Source organism: Lolium perenne, chromosome 6, assembly GCF_019359855.2.
Source record: "Lolium perenne isolate Kyuss_39 chromosome 6, Kyuss_2.0, whole genome shotgun sequence".
Classification (NCBI taxonomy): Eukaryota; Viridiplantae; Streptophyta; class Magnoliopsida; order Poales; family Poaceae; genus Lolium; species Lolium perenne.
The window spans coordinates 86,237,911-86,256,198 of NC_067249.2; the positions used below are offsets into that span (position 1 = coordinate 86,237,911).

The following is an 18,288-nucleotide window of genomic DNA, read 5'->3' on the forward strand; positions in this document are numbered from 1 at the left end:
CATCCCCAAGCTTAGACGCTTGAGTCTTCTTGAAATATGTAGGGATGAACCACGGGGGCATCCCCAAGCTTAGACTTTTCACTCTTCTTGATCATATCATATCATCCTCCTCTCTTGATCCTTGAAAACTTCCTTCACACCAAACTCAAAGCAATCTCATTAGAGGGTTAGTACATAATCAAAAATTCACATGTTCAGCAAGGACACTGTAGCACCCTACCTTTTAATAAAGGTAAGATACCTGTGTATCGTGCTATTCCCGGGATCACTGATAGCACACACATTACAAAATATAGTAATCATTGCAATAGTATCAAATTACTACATCGTTGATCCAGAGGGTAAAGTAAAACCTTACAAATTGCATAGTCACATGGACTAGCTCAACAAATGCTCAGAACAAACACAACGGAATGTAAGTCATCAATGAGCCTTCATCATCTTCATGTGCCACAGGCAGTCATGTTGGAATGTAGACTCGAGATCCTACCACGTACTTCTCCTCAGAAAATCCTGCACGTTTGAATATGCAGCCCCACGAATGGAGGTCAGTACAATGATGTACTGGCAAATGACACTTATATGGTGGCAGTTTTGGGCATGACTATCTACATGATATTTGGCAAGTGGAGTTTAGGCAAATTTGCATAAAGCCAATTTTATCCTACATCTTATTTAAAACAAAACATTTTACAAAACTTGTAATGATGTCATAAACAGTATCATGGTTACATCTCCCATGTACTATCCGACAGTTGCTACTCAAATTTTAACTTATTCAGAAAACAATGATGAGATTCTTCCGTACATTCCCTGCCTAGAAAGCTCAAATTGTCCATAACCGGGGACACGGCTAAGATCTTAGGTTTAACTCTCGAGAGGTTGTGCACTTTCACCTTACGACTCACCCTCCCCAGGAGAAGAATGAGACAAGATCTTTCAGAAGGAGGTTTCAACCATACTAGCATAGACTCTTACCCATTTGGTTGCAATCCACATCTTCCTGTCTATCAAACAAGTTGGACCTCACAACTTACTTAATCCCGGCAGAGCCCATAATACCATAAGGCTGCACTAGAAGCTATCTAAAACATGGATGACATATTAATCTCTTTAATCATGGGTGGCCATCCACGAGTGAAACTCACAGGCTTAAAACCATTAAAGATAATAAACCCTCGCACGATCCCCTGGTGAAAACCAGAGGTGCAGTCTAGGGCAACCACTATTCAAATGCGCACTCTCGGGTACCCACCTGCCACTGGTTACTCCAGGGTCGGAGCCCTGAGCAGCCGCCCACCACACAACCAATCCACCCAGGTGATTCATTAAAGTTGTTAATTTTAATTCTCAATACTCACAATCCAGATTAATCGAAAACAGCAGTGGCATTTTGTTATTGCTAGGCATACTAAGAATCCTAGCAAGGGTTCATGGATGGCTACACACTACTAGGATTGATAAGCATAGCATAATTTTCGAAAACAAAATCCTACCATGCATACTAGTTTGAGAAGAACACTAATGCATAACAAAATAGGTAGGAATTGAGTGTCACTTGCCTTTTTGGTAGTCGAAGCGCGTTCACTTCTCTTAATCAAAATATGTGCCTCTCCGTACAAACTATAACATAGAATATAACACAACATAAACACACCATTCAACAACAACAATAAGATCAAACAAGACAAAAATTTAGAAACGTTTGTTGTTCATTTTATTTTATTCTTTATTTATCTTAGTGCTCAAAGGATAGAGGAGATATGGCACGAGGCACGGCTTGCAAGACATTAATTGGAGATATTGAATGGTTGGGTCAAATACTTGAAAAAGGAAATGATTATCTAAGTCAAGTGCTTGGAAGAAAATGACTGATATGAACCTATGGTCAATGGTTGTTTTCTACTCAAGATGGGGTAATTGAAATGATCCATGTGATGAAATCACATGAGTCTCAAATGACGCAACTCGAAATACTATTTGGTAAAGTGTGACAACACTTACTAAGATAGTATGAGTTACATATAGGCTTGGGTATGGATTTGTGAGATGTTGAATTTCTTAATTAACTCATTTGTAAATTGAATAGTTCAATATAACCCAATAAGATTAAGTGGGCATAAGGTTGAATATGATGAGTGATGCTATAGATGTGGGTTAAACATGCTAATGGATATCAAGGGTTCAAAAACATGTGCTATGTAGTAGAGTGGTCTCAACTTAACATTTGCACAAGAGAGAAGTCTATTGTTAAGAGTTTCACCATTTACTCAAATAACTCATTTGTTAATTGAATACCATGGACTAGGATAACACAATTTGAAGAGATATGAACATGGAGCATGATGAAGGTGTTCAACTAAACTAAACAGTAATTCTACTGGATAGAGTACTGTATAAGAAGGACTATGCAATTGGGTTCACTCCAAAATCATTTTTAGAACTCAAGTTATGATTAGAATAGTGATTTGAATGAATTTAAACGCATCAAGTTTGTGCACATAAAAACTTTCATATTTTCTGATTCCATGATGTTCCACATGTTCTAAGGATTCCAAAGACTACAAAATTGTTAATTTTGGACCAGTTGATTATTTGATATAATTTTTATAGTGAAAAAGGATTAATTAAATCATTTGAATTATGATTCAAAAACTATTACATAACATATACATTATTCTTGAATTTTTGGATTCTACAGGTTATAAGCTTTCCAACGATATAAAATTTGCAAATTTTTGACCTCTGGATGATTTTATAATGAATTTCTAAGGGCGTGTTCGGAAGCCTCCCAGCTCCCAGCTTCTCCAACTCCACGCGTGAAGCTCACCCGAACACTTCAACTCCACGGAGCGAGATCCGCGAAGCTGACTTGTTTTTGTGTACAAACCGTGGAGCGACCCTTTCGTGATTCCACGGAACTGAGAAACGCGGAGCGGGACAAATTACTTCTGTTTTGCCACCGCCAAGTGAGATACCGATTAAATGGTTCGTTCTTCCTCATATATCCGTCTGTGACTTGCTCAATCTCCCGAGACATGAACCGGCGCCGCCAGGAGGGAGGACCCCGCCGCTGCCTCCATCCTCTACCCCGGACGCCACTCCGACGCTGCATCGAGACGCCTCCACCGGCCTCACCTACAACCGCGACCTAGGCCTGAGCCAAGACCAGCCAGCAGTCGGTGAGGTCTTCCACCCGAGTTCGGGTCGATCCACACGCGCCCCTACAAGCCCCGCCGGGTCCTCCTCCCACCTCGAATCGTGACTGCCTGCGTCTCCAACAAGCCCTCCGCTGTACTCCTGCTCCTCCGAACTCCGAGCCCGGGCCGATCCACACGCTCCCCCACGAATCCTAGGCGAGGCCGTTCCCGGGAGGCTACGGCGGCGACGGGATCTGTCCCGAAGGTGTGTTTGCTGGTGGAGGGCGCATGGATGGGGGTCGACCGGGGGAAGGGGCGGTGCTATTCGATGGCGAGGGACTGAGGGGATTCGGCAATCTGTGCCACACGAGGAAGACGACTCGCAAAAAAACTGCCCACAACTGCTCTTGCGGGCCATTTCCCTCCCATCCGGATGAGCCCAAACACGCTGACAGGCTCCCGACCCATTCAAAAAATGTGGAGTTACACCGAACGTTTGCTGCTCCGACCAAGACGCCGGAGTTGGGCTAATGGAGCCGGATTTGAGGATTTTGGGAAGCTAGAGGATTGCCGAACACGCCCTAAGTTGGACACATAATCTCACATTTAAAATTTAAATTTAAAACGAGTTTGACCGAGTTTGACTGAGACGCTGATCGGATCTTGATCGTATCGCTGATCAGATCATTGATCGCATCATTGATCAGATCATTGAATCGTAGTTTGACTGTGACTGGACTGAGTTGACTATGCTGATGTCATGATGATGTCATAAAGGTTGACAGAAAAATTTACTCAGATGGAAAAACTTTCTACATCAAAGTTGTATAGAATTAATAGATCTATCTAACGCACAAATTACTTTTCACAACGGAATAATGAGTTTGACAAGATCTGAGTTATACCTTATAAGATCTGAATCTTGTAATACGTTTTTCTCCTTGCTCGATGAACGAAACAAGATGAGACTTGCGGCAATTGAAAGATCTTGAAGAGAGGAACAACTTTCGTGTTGAAGTCATGACGATTCGAAATCGTTATGAAACTCGATTTGGCTCCGGTTGAGTCGAAACAGATCTGTAGATGAGCGACAAATTGGTACTTCAATTCGAAAAACTTCTAACATGAAAGTTGTAGAGGATGATCAGATCTACGTACTCACCAAAGGAATTTGGATTTCGTGGAACGAGCACGAACTAATTGAGAATTCCCTTCGTCAGATCTGACGCCTTGCGATGCGAAATTATCCGTGTATGGTGGACGAAAAGAGATGAGATTGGTCGGGATTGAAAGATCTCGACGAGATCTACAACTTTCGTGTAGAGCCCGAAGCGATTTGTGGTGGTTTGGGTGGTCAAAACAACGAGTTAAGATTCGTTGACCTAGGGTTCCGAGAAGAGCAAAGGGAAAACGAAACTGCGACGGGGTGGTGGGTTTATATAAGCCATAGGTCGGTGAAAAAGGTGGGCCTCAAAATTACGAACGCGTGGAAATAAATGGATCTAAATTCCGAGTTGTGTAGCTCAAGAAAAACACGTTTAAGTGAAGATAAGTTTTATAAACACGGGATACTGGAGATCGACCTAGATGGATGGAGTCGGCCGGTCGGTCGGGTGGGCTTGGCCTGGCCGCTGCTGGGCCGGTCGGTCCGGCTGTCCGGCCCGTTTTCTCTTTTTTTCTCTATTACTTGTTTTTTTATAAAATGAGTTTCATAATTTCGATTTGAGTGAAACAACTTTCTATAAGTTTGTAAAATTATTTTGCTTAGCATAGGATAATAAAAAAAATTAAATTTTATAAATTATTATTTTATATCATTTTATTACTACTATGCCATTATGGCTATATGTGAATAGTTTTCAACATAGACATAGCAAACAACTTTATAAAAATTTGTAAATATCAAAATAGTGTTTTAGGACAACAAGGAACCTATTTAAAATATATTTGTGAAAATAAAATAATAATTATATGCACTTGACTTAATTGGCAACTTTGGTAACATTTTGCAAATGGAGTTTTCCAGCATTTTGTTTTCTTAAATAAAAATGCATTAAGGATTCGAAAACCTTGAAAGCTAAAATATGTTTAGTTTTAAAATTACGTTGAAACCACAAGTCTTTGAAAATACTATTTTGGAATTAACTTGTTAATAAATTTAAAAAGTTTTAATTCTTTGTGAATTTTCAATCGATTTCAAGCAATCAAACATTAAACCTATTTTTATTTTTCATTCCAAAATTTAGAAAATTTCGGGATGTGACAGACTACCACCCTTAAAGGAAATCTCGTCCTCGAGATTTGAGAAAGGTTATAACGAAAATTTTGGGTTCAGGTCTTCTAATAGGTTCATACTCACTATTGCTTCTTTTTCGAACATCTCCGAGGGAATTTCGGAAGTTAACATTGGGATTTAAAAACTTGACACTAAACTATATGCGGTCATATCATCAATTGTGTCCATTCATATAAGGGTACTCATCTCATGGGTATTATCTTTTTCTTGAGTATACTTATGGGGAAATCCTTCTGATACCTTCTCCAAATACCATCTCATGCGGCATCTGATGTAAATCCATAATCCAAAGGTATGGCTTCTACCACCCTTAAATGAAATTTGTGTAGGTAGTCTTAAGTCTGGTGTTTAGGCTAAGCTCTTTTTGGATATGACTTGGCACATCCGAGGATATGACTTGACCTCAGACCCTCTTTTGAAAACATCTATGGCTTATGTCTTATGAGTTAAAATCCAATAGGTAGTTGTTATTCACATATAGTAAACAACATATCTCTCCAAGGTGAGTTGAATAGGTTTCCTTCATAGTAGGGCTTCTAATCCAAAGGTTGGTTGTTGAACTACTTTTAACATCGATGGGTCACTCTTCGGGTCAATAAGGAGACAAGGATATGTAAATTTCATGACATCTTTCATCTTTTGGTTCTTGGTGTCTTCGGCAGCTTTCCACCACTCTTCATCTAGTGGCTGGATATTAATCTCGTGTTAGTCCTACGCTTGGCATCACTTGCCATACTATAAGGATATAATACTTATCTACCCTAGGATTTAGGCTTATCCGTCGACATCTCTTGTGTGGGTATGTCTCTCTAGATTCGCAAAGTCAACTTTACGAAAGCGAATAATAAGAGTAGTAGGAATGGTGATCAATCCATCCTGCACCCAAATCATTACTCCGTAATTGATTTATTGAATCTCGCATTCTAACACTTGGTCAACCTCACAAGTTTGATAAAAACTTCCACGAAGAATTGAATCAATGTTTCAATCCCCATTATTGAGTTGTTTTGAAAAAATTCTATCGATACCTAGCTAGGGTTTTACGTATCTCGCACTCTTCGGTTCTTCATCTTGATAGGAACATGAAGGTTGGTTTCACTACTATTGTTTTCATGGTGAGTTGCCGAGAAAACATTCTCTGGGTTGGATATAGATGAGAATAGATAGAAAGATTCTAAAGAAGATTTCCTACCCAAACACATCAGATCAAGGCAATTCGGCAAACAACAATCATCTAACAAGCATCAAGCAACATGGTTCAAACTCAAACAAATTAGTATGGTCATACCTCAATTTGGTATGATCAATACTTTGTTACTCTATCGTTGGTTCGCTAAAAGATAAACTAATGGTGGTCTAGTCTATTTCTATATTGGATGCATCAAGTTTCTACTCTTCTCCTTCGTCGGTGTATCTTCGTGTATTGTGTAGTCTGCATTGAAGTCTTCCTTCAAGTTCTTCATTGGTCTTCCATGAAACACTTTTTGCGGAGTCGAAGAATATCACATGAATCATCACTCTTCATGATTTAGGGACATGGCCATCATCAGTCCTTGTTGACAGTTTAGATAAGGTGGTCATCTAAAGTGAGAGGAAAACTATTTTGAAGATGGAATAGGTGAGAATATCAGAAGTTCACAAAGCAAACATCTTTTGGTTGAAATAGGATTAGATAAATTTTTCATCCTAGGGTCTTCCTATTTCTAATCCAAACCTAGGGTCTCGATCCTACAGGCAACACTATGCTCTGATACCATTCTGTAGCACCCTACCTTTTAATAAAGGTAAGATACTTGTGTATCGTGCTATTCCCGGGATCACTGATAGCACACACATTACAAAATATAGTAATCATTGCAATAGTATCAAATTACTACATCGTTGATCCAGAGGGTAAAGTAAAACCTTACAAATTGCATAGTCACATGGACTAGCTCAACAAATGCTCAGAACAAACACAACGGAATGTAAGTCATCAATGAGCCTTCATCATCTTCATGTGCCATAGGCAGTCATGTTGGAATGTAGACTCGAGATCCTACCACGTACTTCTCCTCAGAAAATCCTGCACGTTTGAATATGCAGCCCCACGAATGGAGGTCAGTACAATGATGTACTGGCAAATGACACTTATATGGTGGCAGTTTTGGGCATGACTATCTACATGATATTTGGCAAGTGGAGTTTAGGCAAATTTGCATAAAGCCAATTTTATCCTACATCTTATTTAAAACAAAACATTTTACAAAACTTGTAATGATGTCATAAACAGTATCATGGTTACATCTCCCATGTACTATCCGACAGTTGCTACTCAAATTTTAACTTATTCAGAAAACAATGATGAGATTCTTCCGTACATTCCCTGCCTAGAAAGCTCAAATTGTCCATAACCGGGGACACGACTAAGATCTTAGGTTTAACTCTCGAGAGGTTGTGCACTTTCACCTTACGACTCACCCTCCCCAGGAGAAGAATGAGACAAGATCTTTCAGAAGGAGGTTTCAACCATACTAGCATAGACTCGTACCCATTTGGTTGCAATCCACATCTTCCTGTCTATCAAACAAGTTGGACCTCACAACTTACTTAATCCCGGCAGAGCCCATAATACCATAAGGCTGCACTGGAAGCTATCTAAAACATTGACGGCATATTAATCTCTTTAATCATGGGTGGCTATCCACAAGTGAAACTCACAGGCTTAAAACCATTAAAGATAATAAACCCCCGCACGATCCCCTGGTGAAAACCAGAGGTGCAGTCTAGGGCAACCACTATTCAAATGCGCACTCTCAGGTACCCACCTTCCACTGGTTACTCCAGGGTCAGAGCCCTGAGCAGCCGCCCACCACACAACCAATCCACCCAGGTGATTCATTAAAGTTGTTAATTTTAATTCTCAATACTCACAATCCAGATTAATCAAAAACAGCAGTGGCATTTTGTTATTGCTAGGCATACTAAGAATCCTAGCAAGGGTTCATGGATGGCTACACACTACTAGGATTGATAAGCATAGCATAATTTTCGAAAACAAAATCCTACCATGCATACTAGTTTGAGAAGAACACTAATGCATAACAAAATAGGTAGGAATTGAGTGTCACTTGCCTTTTTGGTAGTCGAAGCGCGTTCACTTCTCTTAATCAAAATATGTGCCTCTCCGTACAAACTATAACATAGAATATAGCACAACATAAACACACCATTCAACAACAACAATAAGATCAAACAAGACAACAATTTAGAAACGTTTGTTGTTCATTTTATTTTATTCTTTATTTATCTTAGTGCTCAAAGGATAGAGGAGATATGGCACGAGGCACGGCTTGCAAGACATTAATTGGAGATATTGAATGGTTGGGTCAAATACTTGAAAAAGGAAATGATTATCTAAGTCAAGTGCTTGGAAGAAAATGACTGATATGAACCTATGGTCAATGGTTGTTTTCTACTCAAGATGGGGTAATTGAAATGATCCATGTGATGAAATCAGATGAGTCTCAAATGACGCAACTCGAAATACTATTTGGTGAAGTGTGACAACACTTACTAAGATAGTATGAGTTACATATAGGTTGGGTATGGATTTGTGAGATGTTGAATTTCTTAATTAATTCATTTGTAAATTGAATAGTTCAATATAACCCAATAAGATTAAGTGGGCATAAGGTTGAATATGTATGAATGATGCTATAGATGTGGGTTAAACATGCTAATGGATATCAAGGGTTCAAAAACATGTGCTATGTATTAGAGTGGTCTCAACTTAACAGTTGCACAAGAGAGAAGTCTATTGTTAAGAGTTTCACCATTTACTCAAATAACTCATTTGTTAATTGAATACCATGGACTAGGATAACACAATTTGAAGAGATATGAACATGGAGCATGATGAAGGTGTTCAACTAAACTAAACAGTAATTCTACTGGATAGAGTACTGTATAAGAAGGACTATGCAATTGGGTTCACTCCAAAATCATTTTTAGAACTCAAGTTATGATTATAATAGTGATTTGAATGAATTTGAACGCATCAAGTTTGTGCACATAAAAACTTTCATATTTTCTAATTCCATGATGTTCCACATGTTCTAAGGATTTCAAAGACTACAAAATTGTTAATTTTGGATCAGTAGATTATTTGATATAATTTTTATAGTGAAAAGGGATTAATTAAATCATTTGAATTATGATTCGAAAACTATTACATAACATATACATTATTCTTGCATTTTTGGATTCTACAGGTTATAAGCTTTCCAACGATATAAAATTTGCAAATTTTCGACCTCTGGATGATTTTATAATGAATTTCTAAGTTGGACACATAATCTGACATTTAAAATTTAAATTTAAAACGAGTTTGACCGAGTTCGACTGAGACGCTGATCGGATCATTGATCAGATGGCTTGTTGATCAGATCTGCTTGATCGTGACCATTGACTGTATCGCTGACTGTAGTTTGACTTTGACTGGACTGAGTTGACTATGCTGATGTCATGATGATGTCATAAAGGTTGACAGAAAAATTACTCAGATGGAAAAAACTTTCTACATTAAAGTTGTATAGAATTAATAGATCTATCTAACGCACAAATTACTTTTCACAACGGAATAATGAGTTTGACAAGATCTGAGTTATACCTTATAAGATCTGAATCTTCTAATACGTTTTTCTCCTTACTCAATGAACGAAAGAAGGTGAGACTTGCGGCAATTGAAAGATCTTGAAGAGAGGAACAATTTCCGTGTTGAAGTCATGACGATTCGAGATCGTTCTGAAACTCGATTTGGCTCCGGTTGACTCGAAACAGATCTGTAGATGAGCGACAAATTGGTACTTCAATTCGAAAAACTTCTAACATGAAAGTTGTAGATGATGATCAGATCTACGTACTCACCAAAGGAATTTTGATTTCGTGGAACGAGCACGAACTAATTGAGAATTCCCTTCGTCAGATCTGACGCCTTGCGATGCGAAATTATCTGTGTATGGTGGACGAAAAGAGATGAGATTGGTCGGAATTGAAAGATCTCGACGAGATCTACAACTTTCGTGTAGAGCCCGAAGCGATTTGTGGTGGTTTGGGTGGTCAAAACAAGGAGTTAAGATTCGTTGACCTAGGATTTTGAGAAGAGCAAAGGGAAAACAAAACTGGGACGTGGTGTTGGGTTTATATAAGTCATAGGTAGGTGGAAAATGTGGACCTCGAAGTTACGAACGCGTGGAAACAAACGGATCAAAATTCCAACTTGTGTAGCTCAAGAAAAACATGTTTAAGTGAAGATAAATTTTATAAACACGGATACTGGAGATCGACGATGGAGTCGGCCGGTCGGTCGGGTGGGCTTGGCCTGGCCGCTGCTGGGCCGGTCGGTCCGGCTGGTCGGCCCGTTTTCTCTTTTTTTTTCTCTATTACTTGTTTCTTTTATAAAATGAGTTTCATAATTCCGATTTGAGTGAAACAACTTTCTATAAGTTTGTAAAATTATTTTTCTTAGCATAGGATAATTATAAAAATTTAAATTTTATAAATTATTATTTTATATCATTTTATTACTACTATACCATCATGGCTATATGTGAATAGTTTTCAACATACACATAGCAAACAACTTTATAAAAATTTGTAAAAATCAAAATAGTGTTTTAGGACAACAAGGAACCTATTTAAAATATATTTGTGAAAATAAAATAATAATTATATGCACTTGACTTAATTGGCAACTTTGGTAACATTTTGCAAATGGAGTTTTCCAGCGTTTTGTTTTCTTAAATAAAAATGCATTAAGGATTTGAAAACCTTGAAAGCTAAAATATGTTTAGTTTTAAAATTACGTTGAAACCACAAGTCTTTGAAAATACTATTTTGGAATTAACTTGTTAATAAATTTAAAAAGTTTTAATTCTTTGTGAATTTTCAATCGATTTCAAGCAATCAAACATTAAATTTATTTTTATTTTTTATTCCAAAATTTATAAAATTTCGGGATGTGACAGACACAATCATTCCCAACACTTCTGGACATCACCCAAGGCTACTGAAATTTAATGGAGCAAAGAAATACACTCAACACAGTAAAAGGGGCAATGCAAAATAAATGGCAGAATCTGTCAAAACAGAATTGTCCGTAAAGACGAATTTTTTCGAGGCATTTAACATGCTCATATGGAAAAGCTCCAGTTGAACGAAAGTTGCGTACATATCTGAGGATCACGCATGAATTGTTTCAGGATTTTACGAGTTTCCTACAGAGAGATCAACTCAAATTCATGACAGCTAAAAATCTGTTTCTGCGCAGAAATCCAAATCTAGTATCAACTTTCCTATCAAAGACTTTACTTGGCACAACAATGAAATAAACATGATAAGGAGAGGTTGTTACAGTAGTAACAACTTCCAAGACACAATAAAACAGTAGCAAAATAAAAACATGGGTTATCTCCCAAGAAGTGTTTTCTTTATAGCCATTAAGATGGGCTCAGTAATTTTAATGATGCTCTCGCAAGAAATAAGAGTTGAAGTAAAAGAGAGCATCAAAAGCAAATAAGAAACACTTTTAAGTCTAACCCACTTCCTATGAAAAGGAATCTTGTAAATAAACAAGTCATGTAAGCATAATGCAATAAGCATAGGAAGACAAGACAAGCGCAACTTCAAGATTCTCAACATACATGGGGGAAACTTAATATTATTAAGATGCATATAACCATGTTTCCCTCTCTCATAATAACTTTCAGTAGCATCATTGATGACATCCACAATATAACCATCACTTAAAACATTCTTATCATGGTTCATATGCATAAAAGTATTATTATTTTTGGCATAAGAAAAACTCTTCTCATTAATAGTAATTGGAGCAGGATCATTATCAAGAATTTGAACATGGTAAACAAGTTGCATACTAAGGGGATGGTTTTTGGCAATCCCATCATAACTATGACAAGTTTCATAAGGATAATTATAACCTGTGTCATAGCCATCTCTATAACGATTATCTAAGCCCGAAGATATAATATCATCATTTTCAATAAAAGTAAAGGTCTCAAATATAGGATCTTCAAACACAACATCCCCAAGCTTAGAGCTTTCAATATCATCGTTTGAGGGAACATGGATAGTGCTAACATCACTACTTTCATAATCGGTACCAAAGAGATTTTCAGTATCAAAAGTAGTGTGCTCTTCCAAATCATGATCACTAGTATAGGTAAAGGGCATAGGAAGATCATTGTACTCATATTCATTATCATAATAATAATTAGGGGCAACATACTTACGGTTACCTATCGTTATCTCATACACGCGGGGATATGCCGTAACCTCTTTCTTTTTATTCCCCCTCTTCTTCTTCTTCTTCGTTCCCTTCTTCTTCTTCTTCTTTTCCCCTTTAGGAGGGAGAGGCTTGAAAGGAAGCTTCTCCACATAACCTGGTTTATTATTAGAAACAATAGAAGAAACTTGGGAGGATACCTCTCTTTCATTAATAAGAGCAAAACACATATTAGTCTGTCATATTTTGGCAAAGTGTCATCTTCTATAATACTTTGTATGTAAGTATTTGTGTGGCAATTATCAATGCAATAAGAAAGACTCCCATGCAGGACACTATTAATATCAAGAGCACTCATATCCACCAAAGAAGTTTTTCTCAATAACTCTTCACACCCCAAAAATAATCTAAGTTCATCATGCTGATTAGGAATGATTTCATCATCACAATACAAATTTGCAGCACTCATGAGGTTCGAATTATCATTGGAGGAGCATTGAAAATTAAAATGACCCACTATATGGCAAAGTTCACAAACAAAAGGATAGAGGGCACAAACTTTTTCACCAAGATCATCTAGAGCCCTAGACCACTTTCTAGTTTTTTCATTCCTGTGATGGATACAATATTCTTCTTCAATTTTATTCTTTTCACAAGGTCTATGAACTCCACAAAAATTAACATGCTTAAAGGAAATAGCATTTTTAGAAGTTTGAGCATGTTCATTGCAATTATTAATAACAGTTGCATCCTTCATGCTGATGTCTTTAAAAGGTTCATGATACATGTGCCAATTTTCTTTAGGAACATTAATATGAGAAGCAAAGGCTCTATAGCAACCGACCATAATTTGAGTATCAAGACCATATTTAGCACTGAGCTCTTGAAAATCAGCAGTTTGAGCGAAAGACTTAATGCAATCATACTCGTAGTTTATAACTGATTCTTTACCTTTGTCATTCTCCCAATCTTCAGTATTGCTTTGAATTCTTTCAAGAAGATCCCATCTAGCTTCAACCTCCTTGCTTGTGAAAGATCCCTCCAAACAGACATCTAGATAATCCTTGTGGTGTCCTGAAAGCCTTGCATAAAAATTATTAATAATAACATTGCGGGGGAGCTCATGAATGGGACATTTGAGCATTAGTGACTTCAATCTCCCCCATGCTTGGGAAATACTCTCTCCATCATGAGGATAAAAGTTATAAATGTAATTCCTATCAACATGCACTTCATGAGGAGGATAAAATTTAGAATAAAAGAGAGGTACAATTTCCTCCCAACCAATAGATTGACCATTCTTCAGCATCTTATACCATTCCGCAGCCTTCGCCTCTTCAGAGAGATATAGAGAATAGCTTCCTCTTAACTTGGTCCTTTGAAATACCTGCACTCTCGAACAACTCGCATAATTCATGTATAAAGAGTAAATGATCACTAGGATGGACAGTCCCATCTCCAAAATAGCAATTGTTCATAGCAAGTTTAACAATTTTAATAGGTATCCTGAAAGGAATACTTTCAGTAGTTGGATTTAGAATATCACAAGCATCATTAGAGTTATCGCATATGGGAGATAAAGTATTATCAGAGCAAATTTTCTCCCCTAAAACTGGGAAGCTAAAAAGATCATAAAAACTAGCTTCCCCAAGCTTAGACTTTTCCATAGCATTAGCAGTAATTGCGTTCATACTAATAACATTGCTACTAGCATCCAAATAAGGTTCCATAGGTTTTTTAATTTTCGCATCAAACAATTCATGTCTTTACTCAGGAAAAAGATTAAAAAGCTCACTAAATTTGTTGTTTTCCATTATTCCTAACTAGTGAAAAATAAAAACAAGAAACAAAAAGATAAAATTGCAGAATCTAAAGGAGATACCTTCGAGCACTCACACACCGACAACAGTGCTAGAAAATAGCTTAGTAGTCGGAGGATGTGAATACCTTTTACCTTACACTCCCAAGAACGACGCCAGAAAATAGCTTGATGTCTACGCACGCTTCTATTCCTGTAGACAGTGTTGGGCCTCCAAGAGCAGAGGTTTGTAGAACAGCAGCAAGTTTCCCTTAAGTGAATCACCCAAGGTTTATCGAACTCAGGGAGGTAGAGGTCAGAGATATCCCTCTCAAGCAACCCTGCAATTAAGATACAAGAAGTCTCTTGTGTCCCCAACACACCTAATACACTTGTCAGATGTATAGGTGCACTAGTTCGGCGAAGAGATAGTGAAATACAAGTAATATGGATGATTATAAGTAGCAATTGCAATCTGAAATAAAAATGGCAGCAAGCGAACATGTAGCAGAACTTGTTGGAAACGGTGTTTCAATGCTTAGAAACATGGCCTAGGGATCATACTTTCACTAGTGGACACTCTCAACAATGATCACATAATTGAATAAATAAATGCTACTCTCAAACACTCTCTTGTTGGATAACAAACACCATTCATTGTGTAGGGTTGTGATGTCTACGGGTGCTTCTATTCTTGTAGACAGTGGTGGGCCTCCAAGAGCAGAGGTTTGTAGAACAGCAGCAAGTTTCCCTTAAGTGGATCACCCAAGGTTTATCGAACTCAGGGAGGATGAGATCAAAGATATCCCTCTCAAGCAACCCTGCAATCACGATACAAGAAGTCTCTTGTGTCCCCAACACACCTAATACACTTGTCAGATGTATAGGTGCACTAGTTCGGCGAAGAGATAGTGAAATACAAGTGGTATGAATGAATATGAGCAGTAGTAACGGCGCCAGAAAAGTGCTTGCTGGCGTGCAGTTGATGGTAGTAATATTGCAGGAAGTAAACATGCAGTAGAACAGTAAACAAGCGGTGTTTGTAGTATTTGGAAACAAGGCCTAGGGATCATACTTTCACTAGTGGACACTCTCAACATTGATCACATAAATAAATAAGTTCTCTTCCTTTGTGCTACATATACTCTTGTTTGATAATGAACACCATTCGTTGTGTAGGGCTACAAGAGCACCTCAATGCCGGAGTTAACAAGCTCCACAACATTCGACATTCATGTTTAAGTAACCTTTAGAGCATAATAGATCTTTGCAATTTAAACCGAGTACTGACATAGCATACACACTGTCACCTTTACACTATTAAGGGGGAATAAATCACATCAATACTATCATAGTAATAATTAACTCCATAACCTACAAGTGATTATGATCATAACCTACGCCAAGTACTACACGATGCACACACTGTCACCATTACACCGTGAAGGAGGAATAGACTACTTTAATAACATCACAAGAGTAGCACATAGACTAATAGTGATACAAAGCTCATCATATGGATCTCAATTATGCAAGGCAATTCATGAGATCATTGTATTGGGGTACAGAGAGAGAGATTAACCACATAGCTACCGGTACAGCCCTTAGCCTCGATGGAGAACTACTCCCTCCTCATCATAGGAGACAGCAGCGGCGATGAAGATGGCGGTGGTGTCGATGGAGGAGCCTTCCGGGGGCACTTCCCCGTCCCGGCGGCGTGCCAGAACAGAGACTCCTGTCCCCCAGATCTTGGCTTCGCGATGGCGGCGGCTCTGGAAGGTTTCTCGTACCGTGGCTTTTTCGTGTCGAGGTTTTAGGTCGAGGAGGCTTAAATAGGCGAAGAGGCGGAGTCAGGGGGCTGACGAGGCGGTGACACAATAGGGGGGCACGGCCCAGGCCCTGGCCGCGCCGCCCTATCATCTGGTGGCCCTGTGGCCCCCCTCTGCTGGCTCTCGGGTGTTCTGGAAGCTTCGTGGAAAAATAGGATGCTGGGCGTTGATTTCGTCCAATTCCGAGAATATTTCCTTACTAGGATTTCTGAAACCAAAAACAGCAGAAAACAGGAACTGGCACTTCGGCATCTTGTCAATAGGTTAGTTCCGGAAAACGCATCAAAACGATATAAAGTGTGAACAAAACATGTAGGTAATGTCATAAAACTAGCATGGAACATACGAAATTATAGATACGTTTGAGAAGTATCAAGCATCCCCAAGCTTAGTTCCTGCTCGCCCTCGAGTAGGTAAACGATAACAATGATAATTTCTTAAGTGACATGCTACCAACATAATCTTGATCAACATTATTGTAAAGCATATGAGATGAATGCAGCGATTCGAAGCAATGATGAAGACAATGAGTAAATAACTGAATCATATAGCAAAGACTTTTCATGAATAGTACTTTCAAGACAAGCATCAATAAGACTTGCATAACAGTTAACTCATAAGCAATAAATTCTTAGTAGAAGGCATTGAAGCAACACAAAGGATGATTAAGTTTCAGCAATTGCTTTCAACTTGTAACATGTATATCTTATGGATAGTTGTCAACATAAAGTAATATAACAAATGCAATAGGTAAACATGTAAGAATCAATGCACACAGTTGACACAAGTGTTTGCTTCTAAGATAGAAAGAAGTAGGTAAACTGACTCAACAATAAAGTAAAAGATAGGCCCTTCACAGAGGGAAGCAGGGATTAAATCATGTGCTAGAGCTTTTTAAGTTTTGAAATCATATAGAGAGCATAAAAGTAAAGTTTTGAGAGGTGTTTGTTGTTGTCAACGAATGGTAGCGGGTACTCTAACTACCTCGTCAACCAGACTTTCAAGAGCGGCTCCCATGAAGGACGTTATCTCTACCAGCAAGGTAGATCATCCCTCTTCTCTTTGTTTACACATGTACTTTAGTTTAGTTTATATTTTTTTATTTTTTAGATGACACTCCTCCCAACCTTTGCTTTCTCAAGCCATGGCTAACCGAATCCTCGGGTGCCTTCCAACAATCACATACCATGAAGGAGTGTCTATTTGCAAAATTAAGTTGCTTACTGATGAATTAGAACAAAACATGTGAAGAGAATTATTAATGAAGGTTAATTAATTGGGGCTGGGAACCCCGTTGCCAGCTCTTTTTGCAAAATTATTGGATAAGCAGATATGCCACTAGTCCATTGTGAAAGTCTGTCAAAAGTAAATGACAAGATCGAAAGATAAAACACCACATACTTCCTCATGAGCTATAAAACATTGACACAAATAAGAGATAATAGCTTTTGAATTGTTTAAAGGTAGCACATGAAGTATTTGCTTGGAATGGCAGAGAAATACCATGTAGTAGGTAGGTATGGTGGACACAAATGGCATAGTTTTTGGCTCAAGGATTTGGATGCACGAGAAGAATTCCTCTCAATACAAGGCTAGGCTAGCAAGGTTGTTTGAAGCAAACTCAAGTATAAAACGGTGCAGCAAGACTCACATATGAACATATTATAAGCATTATAAGACTTTACATCGTCTCCTTGTTGTTCAAACACCTTAACCAGAAAATATCTAGACTTAGAGAGACCAATCATGCAAACCAGATTTTAACAAGCTCTATGTAGTTCTTCATTAATAGGTGCAAAGTACATGATGCAAGAGATTAAACATGATCTATATGAGCACAACAATTGCCAAGTATCAAATTATTCAAGACATTATACCAATTACCACATGAAGCATTTTCTTGTTTCCAACCAAATAGCAATTAACGAAACGGTTTGCAA

At 38.2% G+C, this 18,288-nt stretch overlaps 1 long non-coding RNA gene across 1 annotated transcript; it reads right to left on the reverse strand.

The window, feature by feature from the left end:
- Positions 1 to 283: 283 nt before the first annotated feature.
- LOC127320775 (uncharacterized) lies at positions 284 to 4,521 on the reverse strand. The gene is made up of 3 exons (XR_007863533.1): positions 4,303 to 4,521; positions 4,046 to 4,217; positions 284 to 1,623 (listed from the first exon to the last, which is right to left on the reverse strand). It is a non-coding gene; the product is annotated as an uncharacterized lncRNA (long non-coding RNA).
- Between the last annotated feature and the right edge of the window lie 13,767 nt (positions 4,522 to 18,288).